At 37.4% G+C, this 17,137-nt stretch overlaps 1 protein-coding gene across 2 annotated transcripts in view; it reads left to right on the top strand.

Moving 5' to 3' along the window:
• The window catches only part of ACBD6 (acyl-CoA binding domain containing 6), a 193,860-nt gene that overhangs the window by 164,060 nt on the left and 12,663 nt on the right, over positions 1-17,137 (top strand). The gene's annotated exons all lie outside the window — the stretch shown is intronic.

The following is a 17,137-nucleotide window of genomic DNA, read 5'->3' as shown; positions in this document are numbered from 1 at the left end:
TTAGAATGCCTGGCCACTAAAAGAGATACAGTTAACTTTTTGTTTAAAAAATATATTGACACAGAGAAGACACGTAGTGATTCTGCAGCATCTTACTATGCCGATGGACAGTGACTGTAATGGGGTTTGTGGGGGGGACTTGGTGAAGGGGGGAGTCTAGTAAACATAATGTTCTTCATGTAATTATAGATTAATGATAACAAAATGAATTTAAAAAAATAAAAATTATATATATTGATAAACCTCTAAAGTTGGAGATAATTAAAATTCACTTGGGCACATCCATAGTAAATTGTGCATGTCTATACTCTCAACAGAAATAGAGGCTCATCCAACCCATTTTGAAAATTCATTATTTCATTCTTGGTATTGTCCGTAACAACTAAGATGCTAATCATTGTCACTGTAGGAGCTAGAATCTCTCCTACAAAAAATACTTTCTTGATGTAATTGAAGTGAAGAAAAAATAGATTTGATTTTTTAACTCAGTTTGCTTACTAGCTGATTAACCTAGTTGAGTAGTCTTTACTTATGTGTAATCTATAAAATAGAGAATAGTCTGTACAGTAGAAAAAGGATTGTTCGTAAAAAGCTGCTAGGATGGTCAATTCAGTGAGATAAGAAATACTGAAGTATTTTGTAAGCTGTAAAGTACTAGTAAAAATATGTCTACTTTTATTCTGTTTAGATGTGAATATGGTTAAGTAAAAGACAGCCACCATTATTTAAACCAGATTAAGGATCAGGCACCTTTGAGAAGGAAAACATTAGGCTGTTTCTGCCAGTTTGGGCAATCCTAGGCTGCCATTCACTAATAAGTGGTCCAGATGCCCCTGGGGACCCTTGTCCCCTGCTTAGCCAAATGATAAGATGTCAGGAACCTCACTGGGTTGTCTAGGAGTCTAAACTACTGGGCTAGCTGTTACACTAACTATATTTGTCAGCCTTATAAAGAGAACTAAAATGTCACCAAATGCATGCCTCAACTCATTTATGAGTTTAGCTAGTATAACCTGGGTATCAAAACCAGCAAGAAAAAGAAAAATTGTGAGTTAATCTCATTTTTGAACATATATATAAAAATGCTAATTAAAATATTAGCCGGTGAAATCCATCACTGTATTTTAAAAAGAAAGATATATTATGATCAGGTTGAATTTATCTCAGGAATTCAAAGATGAGGTAACATTTTAAAAATTAATTAATGTAATATACCATATTAGCAAATTAGTTGAAAAGCCATATGGTCAAATCAAATGCAGAAAAAGCATCTGAGGACATTCAGCACTCATCATAAGAAGCAATACAGAAGAGTGATTAAGACTGTGAGTTCTTAAACCAACCTTCTGGATTCAAATTCTAATTCCACTACTGGACTTGAACTTATTACTGACTTGACTTTACTGTAACTATTTACTCATGGTGGAATAAGGATAATAACCTCAAAGATTTGTTATAAGCATATAATGTGTTAGTTAAGTGCTTAGAACAATGTCTAACACCTGGTTTGTACCCAATAAATGTTAGTAAATATTGTTTATGATAAAAACTCTTAGTAAACGAGAAATGCAAGGAAACTTCCATGACCTAATTAAATTGTATATTAAAAAATAGTGCAAACATTATTATTAAAGATGGAATATTTGAAGGGTTTTCTTTAAAATCTGGAAGGAAAGGAGACCTACCATAACTATTTCTCTTTAATATCGTATTGAAATTCTAGACCAAACAGAATGAAAAGCATAAGAAATAAAAGGTACATAGGATGGATAAAGAGAAACAAAATCATCATTAATCTCAAATGATGTAAGTAGCTATATAGAAATCCAAGAGACTCTAGTCAAACTATTAAAACTAATAATACGGTTTAGCAAGTATACTGAATACAAGATCGATTGTTAAAATTACATTCTTAAACATTGGTATAAAAAGGAATAAAATTTAAAATTTTTAAGATATTATTTACAATAACAACAAATTCTAGAATTTGACCTAGCAAAAGATTTGTAAAAGAGTCATAGAAAAAAATTACATTACTTTTTTTAAAAACTTTTTTTTAAAGACCCAAATAGGAGAAATAGTCTGTTAATGAATAGGAAGACTCAGTATCATAAAGATGGATTCTCCCCAAGCTAAACTAAAATTCAGAGAATTTTTCATAAAAATCCTAGCACGTTTTTGTGGAATTTAACAAGCTTGTCTTAAATTTATATGGAGGGGGGAAGGAAAACATGGTGGCGTGAGTAGGGTGGTGGAAATATCCTCCCAAAACCATATATATTTTGAAAATACAGCAAATACAACTATTCCTAAAAGATTGACCAGAAGATACAGCACACCAGCCATACTACATCTGCAAGAACCCAACATCACATGGAAAATGGTAAGGTACAAAGCAGCGATCCAGAGGGACCTGAGCACTCCCCCAACCCCAGCTCACCAGCGGGAGGAAAAGACTCAGAGTGGGGAGGGAGCGGAAGCCCAGGACTGCTAAATAACCAGCCCTAGTAATCTGCCCCAGGAGCACAGACACACAGCGCATGGTGTACTGGATATTAGAGAAACGGAAAAGTAAAATCCGAGATGGAGACTGCGAACGGGTACCCACAGCTGGCTCCCCTGGGACAAAAGAAAAGTGGACACTTTTTTAAAGTCTTAAAGGGACAAGGGCTTAACAGCTGGACAAAATCATCCTGGCACACTCAGCCCAGCAGGCTGGGAATCTTAAGGAACTTCAGGCGCCCTTCCCCCTGGGGGGTAACGCACCCCTGAAGCCCCCCTCACGGTGATAAGCAGCCTGCTATTCATTCTCCCTGGCCAACGCTGCAAGCAAACCAGCTGACCCACCATAGCTGCAGAGCACCCAGAGAACAGCCCTGCCCACAGCAACCACACAGAGGCTTCTCCCAGCACACAGATTACCGGGACAGATCCAGAGGCTGTCACTGGCACGTAACTGCCCAGCACAGGCAGAGGAAGCCGGAGCAAGGTACAGAAGGCATGAAGGGGCACCATTCTCACAGGAGAACACACCCAGCATGGCTGCAACCCCCCAAAGGGCTCTAGGCTATCCTGAGGGACGCCCTGCCCACAGCAGCTCAGGAGATTATCCCAGAGACTACTCGCTGTGTGCGAGTAACCGACACAGGTAGCGGAGAAGGGCAAGGCAACCAGCAAGCAGGAAGGGATGTTGTTCTCCCAGCTGACACATGTGCCACCTGCCTGCAACCACTTCTATCACCATGAAAAGGCAGAAGAATCTAGTCCAGTCAAAAATCACTCAGACAACCCCACAGAGAGGGCCTGGTGAGATACATATAACCAATCTTTCTGAAAAAGACTTAAAAATAAAAGTCATAACCATGCTGATGGACCTGCAGAGAAATATGCAAGAGCTAAGGGATGAAGTCTGGAGGGAGATAACAGAAATGAAACAATTGATAGAAGGTCTTAAGAGCAGACTGGATGAGGTGCAAGAGACTGTTGATGGAATAGAAATCAGAAAATAGGAATACAGAGAAGCTGAGGCAGAGAGAGATAAAAGGATCTCTAGGAATGAAAAATATTAAGAGAACTGTGTGACCAATCCAAAAGGAACAATATTTGCATTTTAGGGGTACCAGAAGAAGAAGAGAGAAAAAAGGGATAGAAAGTGTCTTTGAACAAATAATTGCTGAAAACTTCCCCAAGCTGAGGAAGGAAATAGTCTCTCAGTCCATGGAAGCCCACAGATCTCCCAACACATGGGACCCAAGGAGGACAACACCAAGACATATAATAATTAAAATGGCAAAGATCAAAGACAAGGACAGAGTATTAAAGGCAGTCAGAGAGAGAAAAAAGATCACCTACAAAGGAAAACCCATCAGGCTATCATCAGACTTCTCAACAGAAACCTTACAGGCCAGAAGAGAATGGCATGATATATTTAATGCAATGAAACAGAAGGGCTTTGAATCAAGAATACTGTATCCAGCACAATTATCATTTAAATACGAAGGAGTGATTAAACAATTCCCAGACAAGCAAAAGTTGTGGGAATTTGCCTCCCACAAACCACCTCTACAGGATATTTTAAAGGGACTGCTCTAGATAGAAGCACTCCTAAGGCTAAATAGATGTCACCAGAGAAAATAAAATCACAGCAAAGAAAGCAGACCAACCAAATACTAACTAAAGGCAAAAAATAAAATCAACTATCCACAAAGCAGTCAAAGGAAACACAAAAGAGTACAGAATAAAACACCTAACATATAAAGAATGGAAGAGGAAGAATGAAAAGGGAGAGAAAGAATCATCAGACTGTGTTTATAATAGCTTAATAAGAGAGTTAAGTTAGATGGTTAGATAATAAAGAAGCTACCCATGAACCTTTGGTAACCACGAATCCAAAGCCTGCAATTGCAGTAAGTACATATCTATCAATAATCACCCTAAATGTAAATGAACTGAATGCACCAATCAAAAGACACACAGGAACAGAATGGATAAAAAAGCAAGACCCATCTTTATGCTGCCTACAAGAGACTCACCTCAAACCCCAACACATAAACAGACTAAAAGTCAAGGGATAGAAAAAGATATTTCATGCAAACAATAAGGAGAAAAAAGCAGGTGTTGCAGTACTTCTTTCAGACAAAACAGACTTCAAAACAAAGAAAGTAACAAGAGATAAAGAAGGACATTATATAATGATAAAGGGGTCAGTCCAACAAGAGAATATAACCATTATAAATATATATGCACTCAACACAGGAGCACCGACATTTGTGAAACAAATACTAACAGAATTAAAGGATGAAATAGAATGCAATGCATTCATTTTAGGAGACTTCAACACACCACTCATTCAAAGGACAGATCAACCAGACAGGAAAGAAGTAAGGACACACTAAAGAGGCACTGAACAACACACTAGAACAGATGGACCTAATAGACATCTACAGAACTCTACACCCAAAAGCAGCAGGATACACATTCTTCTCAAGAGCACATGGAACATTTTCCAGAATAGACCACATACTAGGCCACAAAAAGAGCATCAGTGAATTCAAAAAGATTGAAATTCTACCATCCAACTTCTCAGACCACAAAGATATAAAACTAGAAATAAATTGTACAAAGAAAATGAAAAGGCTCACAAACACATGGAGGCTTAACAACATGCTCCTAAATAATCAATGTATCAATGACCAAATTAAAACAGAGATCAAGCAATATATGGAGACAAATGACAACAACAGCACAAAGCCCCAACTTCTGTGGAACACAGCAAAGGCAGTTCTAACAGGGAAGTATATAGCAATCCAGGCTTATTTAAAGAAGGAAGAACAATCCCAAATGAATAGTCTAAAGTCACAATTATTGAAATTGGAAAAAGAAGAACAAATGAGGCCCAAAGTCAGCAGAAGGAGAGACATAATAAAGATCAGAGAAGAAATAAATAAAATTGAGAAGAATAAAACAATAGAAAAAAATCAATGAAACCAAGAGCTGATTCTTTGAGAAAATACAATAGATAAACCCCAGCCAGACTTATTAAGAGAAAAAGAGAATGTACACACGTAAACAGAATCAGAAATAAGAACAGAAAAATCACGACGGACCCCAGAAATACAAAGAATTATAAGAGAATACTATGAAAATCCATATGCTAACAAGCTGGATAATGTAGAAGAAAGCTCCCAGTCAGAGGGCTTTCTTCCTAGGAAGAACAGGACTTGAGCATTTCTTATCCTGCCTCCAACTATCTTTTGCTGGGGCTAAGTGCTGGGCAAATGCAGTCAAGGGGGGTTCCCTTATTCTGCCACTCTCCTGTCATGAAATGCAGGCTGTACCTTGGATGTGGTACACTGAGAACGCTAAGGCCCTGATCAGCCTTGCCCTGGCTTGTGAGGTGGTCCTTCCATCCCACAGGAGGCACTCAGGCTGCTGCCCCCTCTCCACCACCACCACCACCAAGCACTTCCCCCTCTTATACCATGGGGGTATCTCTCAGACAGAAGCTTGCTATTGTGCACACTCCCAGCTCCAGAGCTCTGGCTCAGAGATTTTGCCCTGAAGAGGAGAAAAAGGTTATAAAACAAGTAGCGTTTAATCTCTTCCCAAGAGAACTGACTCCATTTGCAACAGACCCTAGAGAAGTTCAAAGCTAAGGGTATTCTCAAAAATAATGAAGAGAATCAGAGAATAAGACAACTAGGAGGAACCTTCCTGGGTTAGAACAAATATTAAACACTGACCTTCAAAGATGACACAATTTAATTAGATTAATATATTGAGCAATTTTATTCCCCAGTCGAGTGTTCTTGAACATTTTAAATGTGTTAGCTCAAGGCCTTCTGACCTTTGAATATCTGTTTATATAGAAAGAGTCTATACCTATCATCTTTATCTAGCAAAGCTGTCTTTCAAAAATGAAGATGGAATAAAGTATTTCTCAGAAAAAAACTGAGAGAATTTGCTGCCAGTGTCACCTTATAAGAAATAAAGGAAGATACTCAGACTGAAAATAAATGACCATAGGTATAATTCAATTCACATGACAAAACAAAGAGCATTTACAAAAGGCAAAAGAAGGGCATATTTTTCCTCCATTTTTTCTTAACTGATTTAAAAAGCAATGTTTAAAATCATGAGTATTGTTGGGCCTATAAAACATAGAACTGTAATATATTTGCCAATAACAGCACAAAGGAGATGGGTGAGAGCAGTTATAATGGGCTAAGGAAATGACTACAGATGTTAAAGTAACTATAACAACGTATTGCTGGATTTCTAACATTAATAGATAAAACATGTATAAATTACAGTACTACCACCAAAAGAGGGAAAATGGAATAGAGGTATATATTTCACTGGAATTAAGCTAGTATAAGTCCGAAGCTGATTCTGATAAGCTAAGGTGTATATGGAAAGCCCCACAGCAACCACAGAAGGAAAGACTGAAAGTAGACTCTTCAAAAATAGTACTTGGAGACTTTAGGACCCTGCTTTCAATAATGGTTGGGACAACTAAACAGAAAATAAACAAGGAAATAGAATATCTAAACACTATAAACCAATTAGACTTAACAGACATGTGTAAAATGCTCCACTCAACAATAGCAGAATATATGTTCTTCTCAAGTGCACATGGAGCATTCTTCAGGATAGACAATACATACACCATAAAACAGCCTCGATAAATTTAGGATAGAAGTAATACAACTTATGTTCTCCAACCACAGTGGAATGAAATTAGGTATCAGGAGCAGGAAAAAATGTGAAAAGTCACAAATATGAGGAAACTAAACAATATACTCTTAAATAACCAGTGGGTTAAGGAAGAAATCAAAAGAAAAATCAGAAAATATTTTGAGATGAATGAAAATAACCGAACTTATGTAGTAGAGCTAAAGCAGTGCTCACTGGGAAATTTGTAGCTGTAAGTGCCTGTTAAGAAAGAAGAAAGATCTTAAGTCAATAACCTAGTCTTCTATCTTAAGATATTGGAAAAAGAATAGCAAACTAAGCCTAATGAAAGCAGAAAAAGGAAATAATAAAGATTAAAATAGAAATAAATGAAATAGAAAATAGAAAAACAATAGAGAAAATCAATAAAACCAAAAATTAGTTCTTTGAAGCAGAACCACCTGGTCAACCCACAGAATCCTGAAAAATAATATATTGTATTTAAGCCAGAAGATTTGGGGCAGTTAGCTACACAACAACAGATAACCAAAACAATTCACCGCATGCACATAAATCAATTTCAGGTGAACTGAACACCTAAATAGGGAAAAGTAAAAATTTAAACTTTTAGATGAATGAACAGAGTAAGGAATGTTTAACAAAACACACACAAGTACAAATCATTTAAATTATAACATTAAAATTTTTAATTTATATAAAACAAGAGTATAAGCAAAGGAAAAATACAAGGCACAGACTGGGATACAAATTACTTATAAAGTTCATTATTCACAATATATCAAGAACAACTACCCAGTCAGTAAGAAAGACAACCAAATAGAAAAATGGATCCCTAAAAACAGATAGTGTTTCACAAATGGGAAGAGCCAAATAGCCAACATACAACAAGAAAAGATGCTCAGTAACTGTCAAAAAGTGTGAGCAATCTGAGAATGTTCCTATTTGCAAGCTAGTAAGTTAGCCTGACAGTTTCACAGATGCTGACAAAAGACACAGAACTCCTGGATCAGAGACAAAAGACTATCATTCACAGCACAACCGTGTAAGTGTCATGTTTGTGTCATTTTCCCTTGAGTCCCACAGGAGCTATGCAGAGGAGCCCAGGTAGATCCTGCCCACGGTGTGTCATACTTAGGTATCCTATGCTTAGGGAATTCCAGTCTTTTATAATGAGCTGCAAGCAAACCTGCCCGAACTTTGTCCTAGAGAACATATTACCTTTATTTTACTGGACAGTAAACAAAACCACCCTGTACTCTGACAGGAAACAGCACTTCTGTTGTCCAAGACGTTCACTATACAAACATCCTTGAGAAGATAGTCTGGAGCAAAAGCTTCCATGACCTCTGCTTATAAAAGGTGCAGAAACACAGGAGTCCTTGGGGAATTGTCTCCCAACAATAATCAAAGGAATGAAGATTAAAACATTTTCATAAAATTTCCTACTGGTCAAAATGGCAGCATGTAAATGTCTACAAATATGAGTACTAGGATGTGGAGCAATAAGAACTCCATGCGCTGCTGATGAGAGTGTCATCTGTTGCGGCCACTTTGGAGATCAGCTTGGAAACATACACATACCCAAAAACCCAACAATTCTACTTCTAAATATGTACTGGAAGCACTCCTAAACATACATGTAATGAGTCATGATTAGGAATATTTATTGCAGCATTATTTGTAATAGCCCAATATTTGTTTTATTAGCCTTTATATTCCTCTATATTCCATACTTAAATAGTCAGTTAAAATTACATATATGTATACATATATATATATATATACACATATATATATATATATATACACACACATTTCTTGTTAGCAAATGCCTCTGAAAGGCATAAAAATGTGCATATACAATCCAGTATGCAAGTAAAGGAGTCTCTAGGCTCCTTTCTAAGAAACAGCTCTCTAAAGTAGTTATTGGTTTTCCTACTTTATAAACAAAGAAATCAAATCTCAAAGAAGTTAATAAATTTACATAAGGGAGCTGGAAATTCAAACCCATGTCTCTAGATATACTAGAAAAGGGGAGAAAATCAGTGCCTTGCCATGCCCCCAGCCACAGCACTCATACATCTCCCACTCCTCAAACAGTATAATTCTGTCATAGCTCCTCTGACATCACGAAGAGCTGGCTTTTCTAAACCCTAATTTTTAACCCAGAAAAAACTTTTGTCAGCCTCCTCCACAGCTGTGAGGGCAATCTGGGACAACTAGGCTTAAGTCAAACAACCACAGATAATCAGAAAGGAGAGAAGAAACTCTTCACGGTGATTGTGAGGCCTTCAGTGCAAAATTCAGGGCTACCCCTTTTTCCTGATGCCCAGCTTCAGGAAGAAAACTTGCTTTTGCTCCAAAATCTTTGCTGTAAGTTCAGAGTTCACTGCTCTACTTAAGAGACAACCTGTGCCAGTGCACCCACGTGCTCTGCTTAAATCAGGTCTTATTTCCATCCCCTCATTCCTTCCTTCATCCACTCGTTTTCAATGCCTTCTCTGTGGCATGTGTTATGTGTTCCTTTCATCTGTCCATCCAGAACTGCAGAAACAGCTAAGCCAGACTGAATGTGCCCTTGAGAATGTAGACGAGTCACTCTGTCATCCCTAGTTAACCATTAGGAATGAATCCTATTATGGATGTGGGAATGTGTCCCTTTAAGTTTGATACATGTAAAATGCATTTCTGGGTAACAGCAGAGTTGGGATTTTTCAAAAGGTGTTTCTGACTGGCTTCAAAGTAAGCTATATTTTCTCTATGTACTGATAGGAAAAAATCTATAAGATATATTATTAAGTGAAAAGATTAAAGTGCCAAACAATGTATATAGTTTGCTACCATGAATATATCTGTACGTATTTGCTAGTAAATTCATAAGATCTCTCTGGGAGGAAACACAAAAAGCCAAAGTTGGTTGCCTAATAAAACAAAAAGAACTGTAGAGCATAGGTTAAAAAATTTTCCTGTAAACCCTTTAGTAACTTCTGTATTTAAAACTATATGCATATATTCCCTGCTTAAAAATAAAATCTAAATTATTTTAAAGCTACATATCATAGGCTCTATTAATATTGTGAATATGACTTAACTTCTTAATTATATGTCACTTATTCAACAAATATTTATTGAATGTCTACTATTTGCTGGGTAAAATATACCAGACATCCTTAAGGTAAAGGACATCCCCAGACTGGTGGGTGTCCTTCACCTCCCACCCAATAAACAAAGACCTGATAAATAGTGGTAAATGTGTGAATTAACTCTGTATGTAATCTGGGAAATTTTCTGACTTGAGTTTCAATGCCAGCAACCCCTCAAAATGCTGTTTCTTGAACCAGAAGTAATGAGGAATCAGAACTGAGACTGTGCACAAAAGCCAGGGCTTTCAAAGAGCTACACCCTTAGTTTAAAAAAAAAATTAATGAGATTAGAAAAAGGTGGCCCACAAGTATGAGGAAGGAAGACAAAGAAGCTTCTCTGTCACAAACCAGGATCTGGGTAGAATAAAAACCCCACTTAATGCAAGTTTCAGGTTTAAATTTATACTCCCTGATTGTTTCAGTAATCCTCAAGTCTCAAGATATTAACATAATAAGTGTATTAGGCTAGTTACTGCTGAGGGACCTGGCGAAAGGAAATGGCTAAACTTCTCTTGAGGGACACATCCTCAACCAACGCAGCACAAAATTCCTACAGAAAGAAACCCTGCTGAAAATGAGCTCAGAATCCAAAATTACGAAATACACTTGAGTGAATGTCTGCAGTCATAGTAAACCGGAGTCTTAGAATTTGAGGAACTTTAATAAAACTGTTACATAGCAATTATCAGTGTAAGTCAATATAAAATGAAGGAATCAAAAACACAAGAACAAGGCACTCCAAAAAAGAACAGGCAGATTTGAAAGAAAACCAAGTAGAATGTCAATAAATGAAAAAATACAAAAATTTACAGTGAATAGGTTAAAGTGCAAAATTGGCCCAAGTAAAGAGAAATGTTGAACTGAAAGCCTGCTGTAAAAGGCTGCACAGAAAAATAAAGAGATGGCAACGTTAAAGACACATTAAATGTAAAATAATAAAGTCTAGCATTTTTAAGTAGAAGTTCCAGAAGGAGAAAGTAGGGGAGAACCAATATTAGAAGATATATTTACTGATAATTTCCATAACTGATAAAACACTGGAATTGGCAGATTCAGGCATTATGTGACATAATCAGGATAAGGTGTTCATCCAGCGGAATTACCATACAGCAAAGAGAGGAACTATAACTACATGCAACAACTTCAGTGAATCTCACAAATTGAGCTCAAACTATCAGACACAAAAGAGTATATAATGTATGCTTCCATTTATATAAGGGTCAGAATCAGGACATACTCATCTCCAGCATTAGTAGACAGGGTGATGGATGGTTACCTTGGGGAAATGGGTAGATAGTATTTGGAAGGGGTTAACAGGACAGCACTGCTTCGGAGATTCTGATAATGATCTGATTCTTGATCTTTGTGCTAGTTGGTTACATGGAAAAGTTCATCTTAAGAATATATAAATAAAATATATATAAAATAATATATATAAAAAGTCCATACTTGGACACATATATATAAGGTGGTAGTGTTACTGTATTCATATATATATAGTCTCTTAACTTTTCCAACAAATGTCTGAGGCAGACCTTGTTTTCCTAAATTTGCTGAAGAAAAACTGAAGTCTAGAGAGGTGAAGTGACCTTGACAAGGTAACACCAGTCGTAGGTGGCAGAGTCAGGACACTTGTCCAGGTCTTCTGATTCTACTTCTAGTCTTTTCATTATTTCATAAAGAATTGCAGTGCTGGTATCCTTTTAAAGCAGACATCGTTTTGTGTAATACAGTCCTTTATAGAAACAAAATAAATGAAAATCCTTTATCACTGGTCATCTCAGTGAGTCAAGACTGTTCTTCAAAACTTACTATATCAATATCCATGTCCATCCATGTGCTTTTATATTCTTACTCCTGTTCACTGAGAGTTTAGACATTAATAAAAATTATCCTTGATTCAGGAATCCTGCCCAAAATTGATCTAGCAAAACAACCTCTACTTCTGTCTCTCAGATTATATTATTCATTGTAGAAAGAATAAAACAAGTACTACATATTTATAATCAAGATAATTAAACACTAAAATAATATCATTAGAGGTTTGGACATTATAAAACTAAATATTCTGACAACTCAGGAATGTTTCATGAAATTAATATTTTAAGTTCAGCAATCACTTATGGAAGCAATTCATTTTTTATTTAAATTTTTTTACTGAGTCACTAAGACCTTCCAGTTTTCGAGGTTATTGAAATAGAATTTGCATGTAATAATAATACCCATTTATTAAGCACCTACTATATGCCAGGGAATCTGCTAGGCTTATTTTATCCATTTATTCACTCAATATTATTTAACCTTTCTTATTTAATAGGCACTCAATAGCTATTTGTTGATTTGATTTGGTTGTAGGATCCTTAAACTATTTTTGGAACTTTCATAAAGCTGTAAACAGAGTTATATCTGTGAATGCAGATAATGTTAGGGATGTCTTGGGGGCTTAGCTGTAATTTTTTATGAATTACAGTTTGGTTTGACAGCTGTCCTTGTGTTGACAGCTCTTCTGATTATAGCAGTTGTCAAACTCCATCCTTAAGCAGGTTGTAAATCCTGGCTTCTTCCGATTAAAACTGGGTCAGAGCCAATGGCAGGTTAACTAGAGGCCAGTCGGTATTCTGCTACTGTATGTCCTTACTTGTTCATTCTAAATGGGCTTTGCATAGCAGCATACTAAAACCCTTATTTGCCTCTAGTTTACTTTGATGTTTTTGAATCTTCAGATATTGGTCCTCCTGTTATTTTGTGATTAAACATGGTCCTTGAAGACTATATTAGTATAAGTGTGGTCTTCCTTGTAAATGGCCTGTTAGCACTCCCCTCCTCTCCCTCCACTGGGAATACTAACATCATTGCATCTGTGTCTCCCAGGGGAAATCAAGGCTTTTCCTTGCACGTGCAGTCATGTGATTTCAGAGTGGGCAGGCTTGGTATCCTCATGAGCCCTCGGTCTTACACGTAAAGCACCATCTGTTCTGTTCCTTCCACGCTGTTACAGGGCAGGAGGAGGAGGCATTAGAGTGAAAATAAATAAAATAAAAAAGAGAGAAATTCATCATCAAAACCCTGAGGATTAATGGAGTCAGAAGGCTCACTGCTCTGAATGAAAATTCATCTTCACCTGTGCCAGTGTCAGGGCTGCCTCTATGGCACTTGACAAATAGAGGTTCCCAGGGTACCATAAATTCAGCAACTGTTCTAATCCCTATAGACTCGCTCAAGCTTTTCCGAGATGGGCTTATGACTGTTTTTATATTTCCCAGCACATTGTGGGCACCAATATATCCCCTCATTAATTTGGTAAAATGTTAGCACCCTTTCCTTCTATCCCTCTCTCATCTTCTTTGCCTTTGAGGGGGTGGGCAGTTCACACGTTTCTGAAAGACGACTCTGCCTTGTGAATTGTACTTCACTGATAATGCCAAAGGCAGAGGAATCAATTAACTAATGAACTGTAAGCAAACACTAAGTTTTTCTTCCACTGTGCTAGGTGGAGACAAAAATAAAAAAAGCATAGAATCAAGTAGCTCACCATCTGACTGGGGATACAAAGCATATTTTTTAAAAACCATTTGTTGAGCACCTATATATGCCAGTAGACTCTGTGCTAAGTATAAACAACATTTTATGCCCATCAACAGTTAATCACCAAGAGGGTGCTGCAAATGCCCCCTCATACCAGGGTAAGATCCACCTGCACAGTCTCCCTTTGTCCTTTAAGTTAGTTCTTCTCTTCCTTTTTTTCTCTCTACTACAACTTCCTAATTACTTATGTTCTCATATCACTCTGCCTTTGCACAAATCCTGGGTATTTGTTAATAAAACTCCTTTCCTTATGGATATCATATTTCTTATTCTGAAGTGCTATTTTGCAACCCTTAACCTCCAGATTTAAGACTCACTTTATAGTTTGACTCAGGCTAAAATTTTGTTTGCATTTGTTAGTTTAGGGGATTATTATTCAGCCCAGTTAGCCTTTTCTCAGCTGCTTGGCTGTAGTACTCTAGATATAGAACTTAAAATTTTAATCCGCATTCCTGGGTTAGTACTCATAGACTATATCGTATCTCACTGCTGGAAAGGTCACTTCATCATATAATATATATGAAATTAATGCCCCTTTGTCTGAGACGGCCATCTTAGTGTCGTCAGCCAAGGTACACATCTACTTAGCCTTGATCTTCATGCTTAGTAGTCTCAGTGTTGGGTTAGATTTGAGCTAGGTGTGATCTGATAGATTATGGTAGTTATTCTGTATTGCCGATTTATACACTGGGAAATTTATTTGTCTGATATTGCTTTACAAGTTACAATTTCAAAACCTAACCAAGAGTTTCTCACAATAAGCTGAGACTGATAGCTGTGGCAAAAAGGTTAAATGATTATTTCTCAAAATATAAGTGCCATGTTGCTAGTTCTAAGTAGGATAAATACCCTCTTCTCACAACTATTTGATACTAAGTAATATGTCTTCAATTTTGTTCTATTTTGTAAGAGACTGTCTTCCATTGGAACCTCTTTTGGTATATAGTGATTCATGGTAAAACCCTAAAGAAATGTAAAATAAAAACGTTTGTTATATTATTTGGGGAGATAATTTTAATTTCTCAAAGGGATATTATAATCTTAAATACTCTGTTGAATCCTGGGCCTTGGTAAAGATATCCTGTCTCCACCTTTCTCCCTGTCTGTGGCATTCCCCAAAATATGACCTCAGCCCATCAGTACCTGTCCCGGGATTGAAGTAGGCAATTCTTGCTTTCCTCTGCTTTTTTCCTACTCTCCATTCATTCACTTACTTATCAAATATTAATTTAACATTTATAATCCTGGTAGCCTAAGAAATCCCACACCATTGACAGCAAAGATAGTCCCAAATGGTCTGATTTTAGCTCAGAAAAATTTCTGGCCTCTACCTCTGTTCTCTTAGAACCACCTCTGACCCTCTGCTGTTATGGGTTAGAGTTTAATGCCTAAGTTTGTCAAGATGGGTAATACAAAAGATCACCAAAGCTGACCCAAGTTTATAACTCATCACAACCCAGTTTTGGCTCTTGGCTCCATGCCCACTTCACAGTGTACAGCCAGGGATCCCTGAGCTGGAAGCACCCACCAGGGGAATAAAGACAGTCAGGTGACCCAGAGAAACTACTTTATCTTTACCTGAGTACCAACAGAGAGCCAAAGAGAAATGCCACTAGTAAATTACTTAAAGCCAGGCTCCTGGAGACTTCTGCTTCCACTTACGATGGAGAAAACTGCAAGAGAACTTTGCTCCCACACTAACAGGAAGAAAATACTAGATAATCTACAAAGTCATAATTTTTCTTCAATCCATCAAATAGCAGAGGTTGTATGGCAGCAAAGTAAACTGAATTGCAAAGAGTGACAAGCCCCTACAAGACACACAAACTGTTTCACCATTGGTGGAGCACCCAAGGAAGAGGCAACCACTGCAAAAATAGATAAGAAAACCACTAAAATGAACAAATTCTAGAAGTAAATTAATGTGACATTTTAGAATAACTAGGAGCCTTGGACCCAAGAAGAGTCCTCACTCACATATTCTTTCTCATTAGCGGGGTGCTTATAAGAGAAATTGAGAACAGACCCTTTCACAGTGGTACATGGATATGAAACTCGGCCACTTCCCCACACCCTTATATCATATGAAGTAAAATCCTTAAGCCATTGGGGCAGAGCAGAAGACTTCTGTCCTCTCCTCCTCCTGTCCTTGGGTCCTGGTCTCAGGACCCTGCACTGACACAAATCCTGCACTGATCCCAGTGGTGGGTCCCGCAAGCCTGGTCTCCCTCGTACAAGGCAGAGCTGGCAGACATTTGGGGTTGGAGTACAGGAACACGGAATAACTGCTTCTGCTGAGGGCCTGCCTGAGGCAGAGATGAGCCCAAAAGGATGGAGGACTCCATTCCACTCCCACCATGAGCCTCACCCTGAGTAATAAGCCGTAGCAGTCCTACCAGTGAGGAAGGAGCAAGAGCACAGATTCCTTCTGTGGTAGACATGTAGGGACTATTGATAGCTGAGGGTGCAGCCGGAGCATGGGCTAGCCCTGTGACACCTCAGGCTCCACATATAAACCTACTGTAGCAGTGACCCACAGCTGCAGGAGTTGAAGTACATGGTGCACTGAAATTATCTTTAGCAACAACTAAACCCAAACTGTTCAACCGCTTACTAGGTTGACTCAACACCCATATAATGGCATGACAGTAGAAGAGGCATACCTATTTCTGGGTGTAAATAGTATCATTTACTTCAGCCTCCACTGTTCTCCTACACACAATCTTCTGTATTCAGTCCAAAATTATGAGACACAAAAAAGCAAGGAAAAAACAAAAACAAACCTTTGTCAAAAGCAATAAATCAGGATAAAGCAGGTAGATAAAAATTCAGCAAGGTTATGAAATACTTAATACTGTCAACCAACTTGACTTAATTGACATCTATTGAACACTCCACCTAATAAACAGAATATAATTGTTTCAAATACATATGGACCATTCACCAAGGTAGACTATATTCTAGGCCATAAAGCAAGTCTCGCCAAATATAAAAGAAATCATACAAAGTTTGCTCTGTGACCACCACAGAATTAAATTAGAAGTCAATAACAGACTCATATCTGGAAAATTCCCAATGTAAGAAACTTAAACTCACTTCTAAATAATTAATAAGTCAAAGAAAAAATTCTGAGGGAAATTAGAAATATTTTGAACTGACTGAAAATGAAAATTCCTCATCAGAATTTTGGGATGGAGCTAAAGCAGTGCTTAGAG

This window comes from Manis pentadactyla, chromosome 9, assembly GCF_030020395.1.
Source record: "Manis pentadactyla isolate mManPen7 chromosome 9, mManPen7.hap1, whole genome shotgun sequence".
In the NCBI taxonomy this organism is placed as follows: domain Eukaryota; kingdom Metazoa; phylum Chordata; class Mammalia; order Pholidota; family Manidae; genus Manis; species Manis pentadactyla.
Note: the sequence above shows the minus strand (reverse complement) of the source record. Positions and strands in the feature narration are given on the sequence as shown.